Source organism: Pelophylax lessonae (assembly GCF_965119305.1).
Source record: "Pelophylax lessonae genome assembly, chromosome: 4".
NCBI lineage: Eukaryota > Metazoa > Chordata > Amphibia > Anura > Ranidae > Pelophylax > Pelophylax lessonae.
The window spans coordinates 618,349,286-618,367,868 of record NC_138771.1 but is presented as its reverse complement, the minus strand read 5'-3'; the positions used below and the strand labels follow the sequence as shown (position 1 = coordinate 618,367,868).

Below are 18,583 nucleotides of genomic sequence, written 5' to 3'. Positions count from 1 at the left end.
GCATGTTTGAAGCCATTTATTGTTGACTGGCTCCCTACCGCTTCTGGAAGTTTATTCCAAGCATCGACTACCCTTTCAGTAAAAAATTACTTTCTAAGATTAGTTTTGAAATTTCCGTCCAGTTAATTTGGGGTAATAGCTCTGTTTCTTGATTTGGGTTTTATATTGAAAAAAACTAAACCTTATTCATCCCCTTGATGTATTTAAAGGTTTCAATCATGTCCCCCCTTTCCATTCTTTCCTCCAGACTGAACATATTAGGTTCCTGAATTCTCTCCTGATACGTTTTATCCCCCAGACCTTTCACCATTTTTGTTACCCGTCTCTGGACCTGTTCTATCTTATCAACATATTTCTATATAAGAGGTCTCCAGAATCAGACACAGCATTCTTAATTAGGTCTCATTAAATATCTATATAGAGGAATCAGGACCTCCTTCCTCCTGCTGGTGACCTCTCTAGTGATAACTAAAAATCTATATAGAGAAATCAGGACCTCCTTCCTCCTACTGGTGATCCCTCTAATGATAACTAAAGATCTATATAGAGGAATCAGGACTTCCTTCCTTCTGCTGGTGACCCCTCTAGAGATAACAAAAGATCAATATAGAAGAATTAGGAACTCCTTCCTCCTGCTGGTGATTATCTTAGAATTCTATTTGCTTTTCCCACTGCCTGGTCAATTTGCAGTCATCGGAAATAAGTACCCCCAAATTGTTTTCCTTTGTAGTGCCGACCAACGCTGTACCCCAATGTTGTACTCTTTAAGGGGATTCTTTTTCCTCAGGTGCATTATTTTACATTTAGAAATATTGAACTGCAGTCTCCATTGCTTTGACCAATCTTCCAGCAATGTCAAATCATGTTCCATGTTACAGACACCTCCAGAAATATCAACCCTATTACACACCTTAGTATCATCAGCAAAAAGACTTACCTTGCCCAACAGACCTTTAGTTATATCTCTTGCATATATATTAAATAGAACAGGACCCAGTACTGAGCCTTGTGGTACACCGCTAGTAACCGCTCTCTGTTCTGAGTGAACCCCATTTACAGTAGCCAACTGCATATCCAATGGTAAAATATGATGCATTTTCATTCAATAGTAAAATTAAAATACACTGCATAAATGAACAACTCTAAACAAATACAAAGACGTAAAAAGAGAAGGAAAGGGTGTGTCACATTTTGCTTATATGTGGGGAAATGTTATACACAAGAGTTAGGCTTATTAACCACCATGTGATAGTAATAAAGTTCAATGGGAAAAAATGAATTAAATAAAAAAAAAAAAAAAAAAAAAAAAGTGAATAAAATAAATTATAAACACACATGCACCTAAAATACAAACGTAAGTGTAGATTCTACGTGCCTACATGCACAGCAATTGCACCACACAGGTGAGGTATCATCGTAAAAGTCAGAGTAAAAACAATAATTCTAGGGATATCATTCACGATTACCTCTACACACTGAAAACATGTAAAGGCTTTTAAAGCTCCACCTTTAATTTTAGGTACCGCAGTTTGTTGTCATTTCACAGGTGTGCACAATTTTGAGTTTTGACATATTTGATATCTATTTACTCAACACAACATCATCTTTTATATTATATCAAAAATGTATTTTAATATATTGTGTTTGCATGCACTAAAATTCATTGTGATGTATTTTTCAATGAAAATTTGCATTTGCTAGGTGGTTGCAAAAATATCTTGTGACAATCAATAATTGTCAACATTCTATTTTTCAGGGCCCCTGCTTGCAGAAAATATATAATGTTTGGAGTTCTAGGTAATTTAAAAAAAAAAAATGCAGATTTTAACAAATGTGTAAAAAAAATAAAAACATTGCCCCGGGCAGCAAGTAGTTAAACAGGTGAGATTAAGGGCCTATTCACAAAATCCTTTTGTGGTAAGATGTGTTATAAATGGGCTTTGTACCATTCATAACCCTACAAGTTTATTTTGTGTTATCTTTGGGTCCAATCCGGGTTACTTTAATGGACAATTGCGCAGTCGTGCGACACTGTACTTAAATAAAATCAATATCCTTTTTTTCCCACAAATAGAGTTTTCTTTTGGTGGTATTTGATCACCTCTGCGATTTTTATTTTTTGCGCTAAAAACAAAAAAAGCAACAATTCTGAAAAAAAAAAAACAATATTTTTCACATTCTGCTATATAACATTCTCAAAAAAAATAAAATAAATAAAAATCAAAAGTGTTTAACATTTTAGGCCAATTTGTATTCTGCTACATATTTTTGGTAAAAAAAAATTAGCAATAAGTGTATTTTGCGCAAAAGTTATCGTGTCTACTATCTACGGGAAAGATTTATGTCATTTATGTCATTTTTATTGTTTTTTAGTAATGGTGGCGATCAGCGATTCTTAGCGGGACTGTGACATTGCGGTGGACAGATCGGACTCCTAACTGACATTTTTTACACTTTTGGGGGGACCAGTGACATTACTACAGTAATCAGTGCTAAAAATATGCGCTGTTACTGTAATAATGACACTGGCAGGGAAGGGGTTACCATTGTGGGTGATCAAGGGGTTAAATGTGAGCCTAGGGGAGTGATTCTAACTGTGGGGGGGAGTGGCTTCTGAAATGATCATAGAGACATGTGATCCTATATAGAAGGATCACAGGGGCTCTGTGATTATTCCAGGGAGAAGAATGGTCAGCTGTGTTTACAACAGCCGACAGTTCTTCTCTCTCAGTGGGGAGTGATCGCGGATGTCAGGCGGCAATCTTAGCTGCCTGCCCAGTGCATCAGCTTCCCCGCTGACGAGTGGGGGCGGGAGCGTGCCGGCGGCGGCACGCGCCCCCTAGCTGCCTGCTCGCGACCGACGTAGACCTACGTCGATTTGTGCACACAATTGCCACATTGCCGCAGTTAATAGGCGTCGGTTGGACGGGAACCAGTTAAAAAGGAGCTAATAACCCATACTTGCCAACTGTCCCGTTTTTGCAGGGACAGTCCCGGCAAATAATAGCCTGTCCCGGGTAATTTACATTGTCCCGGCAATGTACTTATTTACACTTTGCACTTTATTTATATTTTCATTTTTTGTATGGTCACACCCGAGCACATTTGACACTTTAGAATTGCAGAGAATTGTGATGAGAATTTTAAATTTTAGGCAGAAGTAGTGCAGCTGAATGGGAGAATTATTCCAACTCCACTACTTTGGCCTCAAGTTTAAAATTCCCTTTTCAATTTCCTGTAATTCTCTCTTTATTGAGTAGACCCTATAATCTAATGATAAGTAGGCGGAGATTAACTATGTGGAGTGGGCGGGGCTTCAGTGAAGTGGGTGTGGTAAGTAATTGATAGCTGTGCTGCAAAGTGTCCCTGGAAATTTTTTTCAAATGTTGGCAACTATGATAACCATAACCATGTTCGTAAAAAAAACGTTGGCATGAATTTATATAATGGTAAATAATGGCTTAAAATACAAAAGGAAACAAGTATTTAACGTGACTAGTGTTGAGCGAACACGGACTGTATTATTCGGGTTCGTACCAGATAATTGGATTTTTGCTACCCGGACACGGACCCAAAAACTATACTGTATGTTCGGGTTTAAAATCCGTGTTCGGTAATTTTATTTCCTGTTTTGTATGTAATGGCGCGCTTTTAATGGCGGGCTTTCAACAGCGTTTAACTGGTGTGTGCCATACAGCCATGCCTACTAATGTATTAGTAGCTGTGATTGGCCATCTGAAGCATGTGACCCAGGTCATTATAAGCTCGAGAGACACAGCGCGGTACGTCAGTCTGCTGTAGTGTAGGGAGAGAGCACACATCATACATGCTGGCTGCTGCTGATTAGGGACAGACAGGGAAAAATTGTGCCCGAAAAGAATGCAGGGACAGGTCAGAGTGTAGGCAGGGAAAGTTATTTGAGCATTTTAGGGACAGGCTGGAGAGATTAGGCAGGGTCAGATAGGAGACACAGGACAGAACAATCGTCCGTTAGAGATCTACATCGATTTTGCTGTGTGGGGGGTGGTGCAGTGAACGATCTTTTTGCCCTCACTTGAGCCCACTGAGGAGGAGGAGGAGGAGGGAGAAACAAATATATTTTTATCAGTCTGTTGTGTGCAGCGTTCAGCTATATTTTACTACAGATTACTGTTCTAATCTGCGATTTAAAAATTACAAATTTTTACAATTAAAGGGGATTTTTTTAAGAGCACTTGCCATGCTCTTAACTACATTTTGCTGGCATTTGCAGCACTCTAGCCCTTTCCATTTGTTTTTTAGAGCCATTTTAGTGCCTGAAAGTTCGGGTCCCCATTGACTTCAATGGGGTTCGGTGTCCGGGTAAAGTTCGGAAAAACTTTTTTTTCAAGTTCGGCCGAACCCGCCGAACACGGACATCCAGGTGTCCGCTCAACTCTAAATGTGACTATAGCAAAAAAATATTTAAAAAATTATTTTGCTGTCCTGTCCATCATTATGGAAGAAGCTGTGTACAAAACCCCAATACGTTTCCTGTAAATATGTTGATCTGTAGATTATGTTACATCAGGCTGAAATGGAAACTGAAAGCTCTTCTATTGAGACTATCTTCAGTCTCTGCGTCGTGTACACACTCATTGTTTCCTTTGTTTGGACCGGTCTGAAGCAGTTTCTACAAGCTGGATTGATGGATAAGGTAGGACTTAATTTGACCTCTACTTCCACCGCTGCCTAATATAGGATGGGATTTGTAAAAAGATAACTATACGTTTTTTAAGGACCAGGTCCTTTTTCTGACACTTGTTGTTTACAAGTTAAAATCAGTATTTTTTTGCTAGAAATTACTTAGAACCCCCAAACATTATATATTTTTTAGCAGAGACCTTGGAGAATAAAATGGAGATCGTTGCTCTACTTTATGTCACACACGCAGTAGTCTTACAAATGCAATTTTTTTTGGGAAAAAATACATTTTTTTAATTAAAAAATAAGAAAACAGTAAAGTTAGCCCATTTTTTTCTATAATGTAAAAGATAATGTTATGCTGAGTAAATTGATATCTAACATGTCATGCTGCAAAATTGTGCACTCTCGTGGAATGGCGACAAACTTTGGTACTTAAAAATCTCCATAGGCGACACTTTAAAAATTTCTACAGTTTACCAGTTTAGAGTTACAGAGAAGTTCTAGTGTTAGAATTATTACTCCCACTCTAACGATTGCGGTGATATCTCACATGTGTGGTTTGAATGCCATTTTCATATGTAGGCAAGACTTGCGTATGCGTTCGCTTCCGCGAGTGAGCTCGGAGGTACGGGGCACTTTAAATTTTTTTTTTCTTATTTATTTTACTTTATTTTTTTTATACACTGTCCCTTCCAGAAAAATGTTTTTGATCACATTTATTCCTATTACAAGGAATGTAAACATCCCTTGTAATAGAAATAAGCAGGACAGGTCCTCTTTAATGTGAGATCTGGGATCAAAAAGACCTCAGATCTCACATTTACACTTAAAAGCAAAAAAAAATGAATAATAAAAAAAAAACTTAGTGCTTTAAGGCCATTGGGCAGCAGTGATATTGGACGTTGCTCTGGTCATCCAAGGACATACTGTAGAGTCGAGTGGGGGCTATTTTGCCATCGCTGTACTTCCTGCCCATCAGGTGAGCAGATCTAATCATTTCCCCGCCACCGACGGCTCCCGGAAGCAGGGAAAATGACTGGGAGGTGGCAGGAAAGGGGTGGGCACCTCTCCTGCTGCCCATAAAAGTGATCCCGTGGTAAATCTGCCTCTGGGACCACTTAAATGTTACAGCGGACCGCCCACCGTGTAAGAAAATACCGGGGTTATGGCAGCCATCTGCTGCCATAACTCCAGTATTTAACGTAGCAACATAAATACACGGTCCGGAAGCCCCTAACACTAAAATCCCTGAATCTACCGACTTCTACGATCTAACAGTAACCTATCTAGCCCTGTAAAGAAGAAATCCATATACATACCTTTTTTGAAGCCGATCCGACCAATCCAATCCAATCCAATGGTGGAAGTTCTACAGAGGACATGGCTGACAACGACTGTGAAATGAATAGGGAGTGACGTCACCCATAGACTTACTATGGGGGTCCTCTGCACCCGCCTCCACAGAGAAGGCACTGCTGACAGCTCAGCTTGGGACTGGGTCAGATCAGCTTCAGAAATGGTATGTATACTGATTCTTCAGCAAAAAAGAAAAACCAAAGACCACGGGAGGTCCAGGTCCATAGGTACTATTGGGGATGATGGCATGTACATCACGGTACTATATTTTTCTACTATACTGATTCTTTACAGAGCTAGATAGATTAGTGTTAGATCGTGAAGATCTGTAGATGCCGGAGTTTTGGTGTTATGGTGGACTTCTGCTTTACCCACTTCAGCTCCAGAAGGTTTACCCCGGGCCGGCCCTACCATGTGTCCCGCTAGGTCCATTGGACCCAGGCAGAACTTGGAGAGAGGCAGCAAATTTAGGAGATATTTACAGTAGCTACAGGTAAGCCTTATTATAGGCTTACATGTAGGTACAAACATTATACAGGAGTTTACAACCACTTTAAAGAGGAAGTAAACTCTGCTATCCCTAAGGCGTTTTTCATCTAGTTAGTTACAAACACTTATTTGCAATATTTATATAATATAATGTTTGCAGTAACGATTCCAACTTACTATTTTTGTACAGTTTGTAAAAAATCGATTTCCGGGATAAAGCGGCACCATCTTGGGTACTGTTATCTGAGTCGGCTGTGTACATAATTTCCGCCCTTTCTGCTTTCCCCTGCTGTAATCTCGCACATGCTTGTTAGTGCAGCCAAGCCTCTTTCTCGATCAGGAAAAAAAAAAAAATCCACTAAGTGGATTTGTTTCATATACATGCCATTGAAGATCTACATTCTTCTGGGATCTCGCCTATGCACTTGCCTTTACCCTTCCAGTGTTTTGCAGCTGTCAGGCTGAAAGCTCCAGATGATTGCCGCTATAGGAGTCTCTATGCCATGGTTTACTCCCCGTGTGACGTCACACGGTCACAAGGGGAGAACCAGGAAGCTGTGAATGAATGCTCAGTCTCGCGAGTCTTCATAGCTGGGCGCAGACAGCAGAGCTCGCAGACACGGCATGCTGTCACTAGGGAGACGGAACACAGAGCGTGCCGTGAATCAAAGGACGGGGAGCGCATGCGTCGGTGACGTCAACAAAAATTAAAGGACAAATTGCAAGAAAACAATCCAAGTAAGGAGACTTTTACAGACAACAATTAGTAGCTTTAGTCATGAGGATTAGAATGTGCTGAAGTTGGGTTGAAGAGTTTACAACCTCTTTAAGGTGAAAAACCTTCTTTCTTGCAGCTCTCCCTAGTGCCCCCCTTTTTCTTACCCGAGCCCATCCGTTCCAGTGATGTGCAAGAGCCCAGCGGTTCCAGACGCTGTCTCTGTCCTCATTGGAAAGATTGATAGCAACAGGAGCCATTGGCTTCCGCTGCTGTCAATCAAATCCAGTGACACGGGAGAGGGGGGCGGGTCTAATCCCACTGGTTGTGTCAATGGACGCAGCAGCAGGACTTGGGAGTGGAAAGTGGCTCTCTGTGGGGGCACCCGATGAAGGGGAGGAGCCAGGAGCGCCGATGGGGCACCCTAGAAGAGGAGGTTCCGGGCTGCTCTGTGCAAAATCCTTGTACAGAGCAGGTAAGTAGGGATAGACAGATTATCGGCAAGGCCGATATGCACTTTCCCCGATATATCGGTATCGGCCCGGGAACTGGTCGATATTGCCGATATTTTTGTGATGCCATTCTGCCTTCTTAGGCCGCCTCCCTCACCTTGGACAGCCTCGCCTGGAGTCGGGACTAATCTTGCGGGAGTGTATTACAGCCATACACCCACCCACAGCAGCCCAGTGCCAGCCACAGACACTGTACCTGCCAGCTAGCCAGCCACAGGCCCTGTACCAGCCAGCCGCCCACAGGCCCTGTACCTGCCAGCCACCCACAGGCCCTGTACCAGCCAGCCAGCCACAGGCACTGTACCAGCCAGCCACCCACAGGCCTTGTACCAGCCAGCCAGCCACAGGCCCTGTACCAGCCAGCCAGCCACAGGCCCTATACCAGCCAGCCACCCACAGGCCCTGTACCTGCCAGCCACCCACAGGCCCTGTACCAGCCAGCCAGCCACAGGCACTGTACCAGCCAGCCAACCACCCACAGGCCTTGTACCAGCCAGCCACAGGCCCTGTACCAGCCAGCCAGCCACCCACAGGCCCTGTACCTGCCAGCCACCCACAGGCCCTGTACCTGCCAGCCAGCCACAGGCCCTGTACCAGCCAGCCAGCCACAGGCCCTGTACCAGCCACCCACAGGCCCTGTACCTGCCAGCCACAGGCAATGTACCAGCCAGTCAGCCTGTACCAGACCCTGTATTACTGCATTTTACACAGTATACGCACCTATTTTTTAAAGTTATACAAAGCTATACCTGCACAAGGGGCCAGCTTGAATTTATTTAGCAGGACTTCATTTTCTGACCAAAGTTCCACTTTAACCACTTCTTGACCGAAAGGTTTTACCCCCTTAATGACCAGGCCATTTTTTGTGATACGGCACTGACAATTGCGTGGTCGTGCGATGCTGTACCTAAATAAAATTGATGTCATTTTTTCCCCCACAAATAGAGCTTTTTTTTTATGGCATTTGATCACCTCTGCAATTTTTATTTTTTGCGCTATAACCAAAAACATCCCCGAAAATTCTGAAAAAAAAAACATATATTTTTTTTCTACTATAAAATACTAATCTCCTTGCACATACTATCCACCTCCATACACTCTGCACTCCTCTCCTTGCACATACTACCCACAGCCATATACTCCTCACTCCTCTCCTTGCGCATACTACTCACCGCCATACACTCCTTACTGCTCTCCTTGCACATACTACCCACCGTCGCACACTCCTCATTCCTTTCCTTGCACATACTACCCACCGCTATAAACTCCTCATTCCTTTCCTTGCACATGCTACCCACCGCCATACACTCCTCACTCTTCTTGCACATACTACCCACAGCCATACACTCCTCACTCCTCTCCTTGCACATACTACTCACCGCCATACACTCCTCACTCCTCTCCTTGCACATACTACCCATCGCCATACACTCCTCACTCCTCTCCTTGTACATACTACAAACCGCCATACACTCCTCACTCCTCTCCTTGCACATACTGCCCACCGCCGTACACTCCTCACTCTTCTTGCACAGACTACCCACCGCCATACACTCCTCATTCCTCTCCTTGCACATACTACCCACCGCCGTACACTCCTCACTCCTCTCCTTGCACATACTACCCACCGCCATACACTCCTCACTCCTCTCCTTGCACATACTACCCACCGCCATACACTCCTCACTCTTCTTGCACATACTACCCACCGCCATACACTCCTCACTCCTCTCCTTGCATATACTACCCACCGCCGTACACTCCTCACTCTTCTTGCACATACTACCCACCGCCATACACTCCTCACTCCTCTCCTTGCACATACTACCCACCGCCGTACACTCTGCACTCCTCTCCTTGCACATATTACCCACAGCCGTACACTCCTCTCCTTGCACATACTACCCACCGCCGTACACTCCTCACTCCTCTCCTTGCACATACTAACCACGGTCATACACTACGCGCTGTACATTCCCTATTTAATAACATTACCACATTCTGCACTATGTAGGTCATCTTAGACTCTAATTAACCACACCCCCTTTAAGCCCTGCCAATATTTAGTGCAATTCAAACCACGCAGTTCACCACATTTTCTCAATGCCTAGGGCTCACTTTTGATCGGGCCACTGATTTCATAATACACCCTTGATGTACGCATATAAAAATCCAATATAAAAAAATTAAAAATCTAATTTTGTTCATAATTTTAGGCCAATATGTGTTCAGCCACATATTTTTGGTAAAAAAATCCTAATAAGTGTATACTGATTGGTTTGCACAAAAGTCATTGCGTCTACAAACTAGAGGATAGATTTACGACATTTTTATTTTTTTTATTTTTTTTTGTACTAGTAATGGCAGGGATCAGCAATTTTTAGCGGGACTACCACATTGTGACAGACAGATTGGACACCTAACTGACACTTTTAACACTTTTGGGGGGACCAGTAACATTACTACAGTAATCAGTGCTAAAAATATGCACTGTTACTGTAATAATGACACTGGCAGGGAAGGGGTTAACACCAGGGGTGATCAAAGGGTTAAGTGTGTCCCTAGTGTGTCCTTAAGTGTGACCACTGGTTTCTTGAACATGACAATGAGGTTTCTGTCCTCCAATGGCCTCCGCAGTCACCAGATCTCAATGATGTGGTGGAATGGGAAATTTGCATCATGGAAGTGCAGCTGAATCATCATGGAAAGTGGGAAATGTTGCATTTAATTTGGAAATCAAGGTCCGAGGGTCTGGAGGAAGAGTGGAGAGGCACAGAATCCAAGTTGCATGAGGTTCAGTGTGAAGTTTCCACAGTCAGTGATGATCTGGGGAGCAATGTCATCTACTGGTGTTGGGTCATCTACTGGTGTTGGTCCACTGTGTTTTATCAAGTCCAAAGTCAGCGCCACCCTGTACCAGGAAATTTCATTTGATTTTCCAGCAGGACTTGGCACCTGCCCACACTGCGAAAAGTACCAATACCTGGTTTAACTGCTTGCCGACTGCCCACCGCATATATACTGCGGCAGGCTGGCTCAGCTGCTGGAATCGCCGTACCTGTATCTCACAAAAGTAAGTACACCCCTCACATTCATGTAAATATTTTATTATATCTTTTCATGTGACAACACTGAAGAAATGACACTTTACTACAATGTAAAGTAGTGAGTGTACAGCTTTTATAACAGTGTAAATTTTCTGTCCCCTCAAAATAACTCAACACACAGCCAATAATGTCTAACCACTGGCAACAAAAGTCAAACTTGCAACTGGGCCCTGGAGTTCCACCACTGTAGGGGGAGCCGGCCTTCCACCCAAAGGCTCTTTTACCAGTATGAGAGCAGGGAGATAGTCTCACACACAGGCAAGCACACAGTTCCTACACATCGGTCCACCCCACCCATCCTCTTCGCCCATTCAGTTCCCAGCTGTAGGGTAGAAAGATGCTGTGTTAGGAGGTGGAGACTGAAAGAGAAATTCAGTTAACTCGGGCCAGGCAAGTGGAGTGAAGGGCTAGGATCTGAGACTGAGCAAGGAGGGAGACTTGAGTGCTACTGATCCCATCCCCCCCATATCAGCACTGGCACTGATCCTATCCCCACAACCACCACTGACACTGAACTCATTCCCCCTCCACCACCGCTGCCACTGAGCCCATCCCCCCACCACCACTACCACTGTCCCATCCCCCCTACCACCACTACCACTGTCCCATCCCCACCACCACCACTGTCACTGATCCCCTTCCTCCCACCACCGCTGCCACTTATCCCATTCCCCCCACCACCACCATGACTGCCACTGATCCCACCCCCCCACCACCACTGCCACTGATCTCATCTCCCCCACCACCACCGCTGCCACTGATCCCATTCCGCCCACCACCACCATGACTGCCACTGATCCCATTCCGCCCACCACCACCATGACTGCCAATGATCCCATCCCCCCCACCACCGCTGCCACTGATCTCACCCCCTCCCCCCCAACACCACTGCTGCCACTGATTCCATCCACCACCACTGTCACTGGTCCCCTTCCTCCCCCCCACCACTGCCACTGATCCCATTTACCCCACCACCTACATGACTGCCACTGATCCCATCCCCCCACCACCGCTGCCACGGATCCCATCTCCCCCCCCACCACCACCGCTGTCACTGATCCCATCCACCACAACCACCACTGCCACTGATCCAATGGCAGAGCTGCCGGCACTTGCAATGAGCCCTGAAAATCTGCCATTGTGGGGGGCCCCAAGAGCCTGGACTGTGGCTTCACGGCTGACTGCAGTTGTGAGCAGAGAGTGTCTCTTACACTCTCTCTCACACTGCGCAGACTCAGCACATTGCAGCCCGCTCCCCGCTCCATCGCACATACAGGAGAGGAGAGAGTAAAAGCTGGTCCTGCTTTTCCTCTTCCTGCCCCTCTTTACCCCACCCACCACCATACAGTCTGCACACCTCTCCCTGCACATATTACCCACCGCCATACACTCCTCGCTTCTCCCCCTGCACATACTACCCATCGCCATACATTCCACACATATTCTCCTTGCACATACTACCCACCACCATGCACTACACCCCTCTCCTTGCACATACTACCCACGTCATACACTCCATACTCCTCTCCCTGGACATACTAACCACCGCCATACACTCTGCTCTCCTCTCCCTGCACATACTACATACTACCCATTCCACACTCTTCTCCCTGCTCATACTACCCACCGCCATACACTCTGCACCCCTCTCCCTACACATACTATCCACAGACATACACTCCTTACTCCTCTCCCTGCACATACTACATACTACCCACCCACAGCCATATATTCCACACTCTTCTCCCTGCACATACCACCCACTGCCATATACTCCACACTCCTCTCCCTGCTCATACTACCCACTGCCATACACTTCACACCCCTCTCCCTGCACATACTAACCACCTCCATACACTCTGCACTCCTCTCCCTGCACATACTAACCACCGCCATACACTCTGCACTCCTTTCTCTGCACATACTACCCACCACCAAATACTCCACACTCTTCTCCCTGAACATCCTACCCACCGCCATACACTCTGCCCTTCTCTCCCTGCACATATTACCCACATTACCCACTCCCATGCACTCCGCACTCCTCTCCCTGCACATAACACCCACTGCCATGCACTCCGTATCTCTCTTCAAGCACATACTTCCCACCACCATACACTCCACACTCCTCTTCTTGCACTTACTACCCACTGCTACACACTCCTCACTCCTCTCCTTGCACATACTACCTACCGCTGTACACTGCGCACTAATCTCCTTGCACATACTACCCACCTCCATACACTCTTCACTCCTCTCCTGCACATACTACCCTCTGCCATACTCTCCGCACTCCTCTCCTTGCACATAATACCCACAGCTATACACTCCACGCTGTACATTCCCTATTTAACATTACCACATTCTGCACTATGTAGGTCACCTCACATTCTAATTAACCACACCCCCTTTAAGCCATGCCAATATTTAGTGCAATTCAAACCACGTCCAAAGTTCACGCATTTTTTATTTTCTCAATGCCTAGGGCTACTATAGAGATAAATAGAGAAATCGGGTTATAGTGAGCTTTCTTCTCAACACTGCGCCCATTCTGAGACACACATGATCTTATTCAATGCTTGTTATCCATGTGGAAAATGTAAGTTGTTTACCTTTCAATAAATGTAAATTGTTTGGACGTTATCATACTATGTGGAGTCTTTCTATTCCTTTGAGCATCTGAGCCAGCGTTAAAGGGACCATACATCAAGGACTGCTTCAACAAAGTCTTTTATACCATAGTAATGTGACTCTTTGCCATTGGTACTAGAGTCCATATTTTCTGGTAAGCACTCCAAAGGTTTTTATTTGGTGATTGGACACTGTTGGTGTAATTTCCTTCTTTTAATTTTGATCACAGAATTGTATTCTCTACATGAATTTGACTATCCAGATTTGGACACTTTAATTCATTCATCTAGCGATTTCTTTTGCACTATTGTATGCTTTTTCACTTTAGGGTGAAACTATCATTGGACTGATTTTGATAGACTTTTTTGCACCATTTTTTGCACTATGCACTTTAGCTTTTTTATTATACGCATGTATACATGCTAAAGTTATATATAATTTGGGATATTATTATGTGTTATAACACACGTTGGATCATCTCTTAGCCAATTTTAGCATGGCATTTTTTCATCTATAGTAGCTTTAACAATATTGTTGTATTGTAGTGCCAGCAGCTGATTTTGGAGCAAAGTTTAGAAAGCGCAGTAGACTTTTCTCTATTTATATCTCAATTCCTAGGGCTTTTTATCTTGTACAAGGGCCCACTGATTTCATAATATGCCCTTGATGTATGCTTATATGCAGCCTCATGGAAGAGCACCCATTTAGATATGTTTACAGTAGGCAGCAAGGGGTTAAAGGGGAAGTGTACTTAACTCCAAAAATAGAGTTTATTCCTTTTTCTCTCAGCACTGTGCTCTTGACACTGAAATTCAATATGCTGAAGTAATGTACGTGAACAAGCAGGTTATACGTGTAATGCTAATGTGGTTTTAGCAAGTGTTTAGAAGTCCTCATCCGCAGGATACAAAGATTGCACATAATATAGAAAAGAGGAAGAGGAAATACCAGCACTCTTAGACACAGTTAATAGTAAAATAATACAACTGCATTTACAAGACACCCAAAATCTGCTGTGTATCACTAGCTTTGGCAGCAAAGGGGTGCGTGTGAGTTCAAAACCTACAAGGTTTCCATATATATATATATATATATATATATATATAATTTTTTTTTTTATGTTTATATTAATGAGCACAATAATTAATGTCATTTAGGATGCAATTTTGCAGGTCTGGAGTTGGCTATGGAAAGGGGTTGGTCTCACCTAGTGCTCTCCTCCGTACAGGGTGTGGAGTTCTAGGATGCATGTATCATAGGGCTATGTCATGGTATCAGTAGAGTTAGGCCAGCCATACATGTTCAATTTTCTTCACAAACCACATAATATGAGGTCAAAGCTAAACAACACTTTCACTTGTATCCAATTAGGCAGGCCTTTGTTCTACATAGTTGAAGGTAAATTTAAAGAAAATTGTACGAAAAATTATAAGAAAATTGTATAATGTATGGCTGCCTTAGATATGAAAAAGTCCATGCAGTTAGACTCGTGCTGGAAGGTGCACACCATATAATTCTGTGCCCAAATTTTGCAGCAATCCTCCACCAGATACACTAGCCTCTCACCTGAAGGATTTATAATTAGAGCATATAAATCCACAAAAGGGATCCAAGGAAACGTGAAACCGCCACTGGGAAGCAGATGAACACTCTCCCTGAATGGTTCTCACCACTGCGTTACGTCATCCTCTACGTCAATATCCCATAAATGATGAGAAGAAACAGACCATAGTGTAATACTGTAAACTTGTTTATTTAAAAACCAAGTATAAAACCGATTACTTGATAAAAACGATCTCTCAGCCTATAACATGTGCAGCGTCCAGACACTGCTGCTCCTCTTGCAAACTACTTTCCTAGAGTTTCTAATGGTCAATCAGTTTAGATCTCTAAAGATAATTCAACCTAAAATCAGATTTGAATGTTCTTCTCAAATGATTCAAGTAATAGGCCCCTTAATTCATGCATGCCTTCGTATGGTTAACAAAGACAATAAAGTACGTGAGGGATTGTTTTTATTTTGTGCCTCCATTGGTTTGATGTCTGCTAAAATATCAAATTGCCACGTCTTGCTCTTTTTATACTGTGAGCCTAGTTGAATAAAAATCCAACGCATGAACGCTTTATGGGTATTCCACATACTAAAGGGATTATGTACTGAGCCTCTGTTGTGTAGAAACAAGTCCATCAAGAGTTGTCGAAGAATGGGCCCATAGGTTGAGTGCTGCAGCAAAGCTGAGTTGGCGTGCCAAAGGCGAGTGGAGTTGTGGGAAGGCCATCTTCTATAACCAGGCTAATGGGTGCATGGTCCGACCAGGTGATTTCTGAAATATCAGCCTTGGAGACTTTAAGTAGTAACTCTTTGTCCACTAGGAACAAATCAATCCTGGAAAAGGAGTTTTGTCTGGATGAGAGAAAGGTGTAGTCATTTTCGGTTTCATGACGGCGCCTCCAAGCATCATACAAGTTGTACTTATGAAGGAATGGTTGTAGGGTTTTGGGACGTTGAGTTCTCCAAGCTGTAGAATCCAAATCACTATCAGGAACCAAGTTAAAATCCCCAAAAAGGATTGGAAGTCCCTGTCGGACCTGAGAATTTTTTTTCTGTAATTTCTGGAGGAAGGTGAGTTGATGCAAATTTAGCGCATACACATTCGCCAATGTATACTGCGTTCCATTCATAGTACATATTAGCAGGGCTTTTTTCCTCAGAGAATAGGTGTAGGAACTCCCACTTTCTGGGTCAATTCTTGTCTATGCCCCCTACCCACCTCCGAGCACCGTTTTTTGATTCAACCACCCCCCCCCCCAACTACCTCTTTGTGCCACCCCCTTTACAGAATACAGAGCCAGGTATCATTTTGTGGTGCTAAGTAATTTGTATGGAATTTGGTGATGATAGCAAGAAAAGCAGTAAAATAGATCCCCTGCATCCAATAAACCCTCCTCAGCAACTACAGATCGCTCAGCAGCCAGCATCAACAGACCATTTCCTCAACAGCAGGTCCTATCCGGCAACAATTGACTCCCCAGCATCATAAGACCCCCTCCAGCAAACCAGCAACAATTGACCTCCCCAGAAACAATAAACAACCATGCAAAAATAGATCCACTCCAGCAACAATAGATTCCCCAGCAGCCAGTATCAATAGACCCTCCAGCACACCCCAGCACCCTTTGCCATTAAATACAGTACCATTCAGTACTGAAGGTGCCGGAACTGCGTTCCCGCTGAAAAAAAACCCTGCATATTAGGATTATATAATGGCGCTGGGTCTGAAAGATTTGGATGTTATTCTAAAGCAGAAATCCAGAATAATAATACAAAAAGAAAGTGACTAGCCCATTATGAACAAATACGCTCTTTCACCCAGCGCTTCTGGTAATACAGTGCAAAAAAAAAATTAGAATATATAAATTGTTATAGGCAATACTAGCTGCTGCTATATCAGATTTAAATTAATACACTCATGCTTTTATCGTCCATATAAAATATTAATATATTAAATATTAAACAATGTCCACATTAGCATCACTTTCAATGAGACAGAATTCATCCTCTGTCATTCAGATCCTTTAAATGTCCAGCAACATGCTTTAAATGCTTTAAAATATTCCCAGGGAGTGTTGATGGGGAAAGAAAGGTTTTCAAAATCCAGAGATTCAACCACCTTCCCATCACCACACCATGTGAGACCTCTCCCCTAGGGATCGAACACTCCCCAGAGATTGAATAAACCAGGATTTAATATTAAAGCCTGCTCACAATCCGAACGCTCCCTAGGGTGTGATCACACGGCTACCTAGACGACAGATCATGACATGCCTCCCGGGATCCCTGCGAGCGGTGAACAGAGCATTGGGATTGTGAGCAGCAGCTGTGAGATCGGCACACACCATCTGCGATACAGTCTATTTGTGTTCATGCTTGATATTTTTAATTTGGTGTATGCATATCTTTTATATGACATTTATCTGGAGAGGAAAGGATTGTTGGTGAAAGAACCAGTGTGAGGGACTGGAGGATCCAATAAAAGCTGTGATATCTGTGTCTTGCTGATACCAGAGGTGGAGAGACAGATTTAAGCCTCGTACATGCGCATCGATAGTTGGCCGTGAATTTTCGGCCGACGTCCGATCAGCAGATTTTCGGCTTGTTAGTATGATGCTTTCGACAACCGACTCCGACTTTTCGGCCGAACAAAATCTGGTGTGCAGGCTATAAAATTTTTGTTGGCCGTCAACACAACGGCCGATTTTCCGTCAGTCAGTACAGATTTCGGCAGACAAAAATCTGATGAGCAAGACTGGACATGCTCAGAGAAGAAAAAACACACGGAAAGTAAACCAGCACATGACATCACTTCTGAAGTTGGTTTTTGTTGGCCGAGAAAATTCGTGTGCAGTCTAGAGCACATTCCAACCAACAAACAACTCTGGACAAAAGACGGCCGATCGGTCGGCCGATAATTATTGCGTGTGTACGAGGCATTACCCTGATTGGACGGACCAACCCTTGAATTAATATCAAAGCCTTTAATCGATCTCTGGTGAGTGTTCAATCCCTAGGGGAGAGGTCTCACGTGGTGTGGTGATGGGAAGTTGATTGGATCTCTGAACTATACTTTTGAAAACCTTTTTTTCCCCATAAATACGCCCTGGGAATATTTTAAAGCATTTAACCACTTCCCGCCCGCCCTATTACAGAATGACGGCGGGAATGTGGTTGTGTTATCCTGACTGGACGTCATATGACGGCGGCAGGATAACACAGCTCTGGGCGCCCCCCGGGGGCGCGCACAGCGGCGGTCGCTGATGTGTCAGTCTGACACCCTGCATCTCCGATCGCGGTAAAGAGACTACTGACGTAGCTCTTTACCATGTGATCAGCCGTGTCTAATCACGGCTGGTCACATAGTAAATAGGAAGAGCCGTTGATCGGCTTTCCTCAGTTCGTGCCTGACAGGCACGAGTAAAGGAGCGCCGATCGGCGGCTCCCCTGACAGGGGGGGTCGGCACTGGTAATCAGATCATTGATTACCAGTGCAGACCCTCAGGGGGGGGGGATGCCACTAGAACCACCAGGTATGCCCACTATGACCCCAGGG

The 18,583-nt window shown here is 44.0% G+C and overlaps 1 protein-coding gene across 1 annotated transcript in view; it reads left to right on the top strand.

Annotated features, from left to right (window-relative positions):
• Positions 1–4,614: 4,614 nt before the first annotated feature.
• LOC309553443 (NACHT, LRR and PYD domains-containing protein 3-like) overlaps positions 4,615–18,583 on the top strand; it is an 88,149-nt gene continuing 74,180 nt past the window's right edge. Inside the window, exon 1 of the mRNA XM_082254644.1 lies at positions 4,615–4,675. The gene's annotated coding sequence lies outside the window, so the exon portion shown is untranslated. The remainder of the gene's footprint in view (positions 4,676–18,583) is intronic.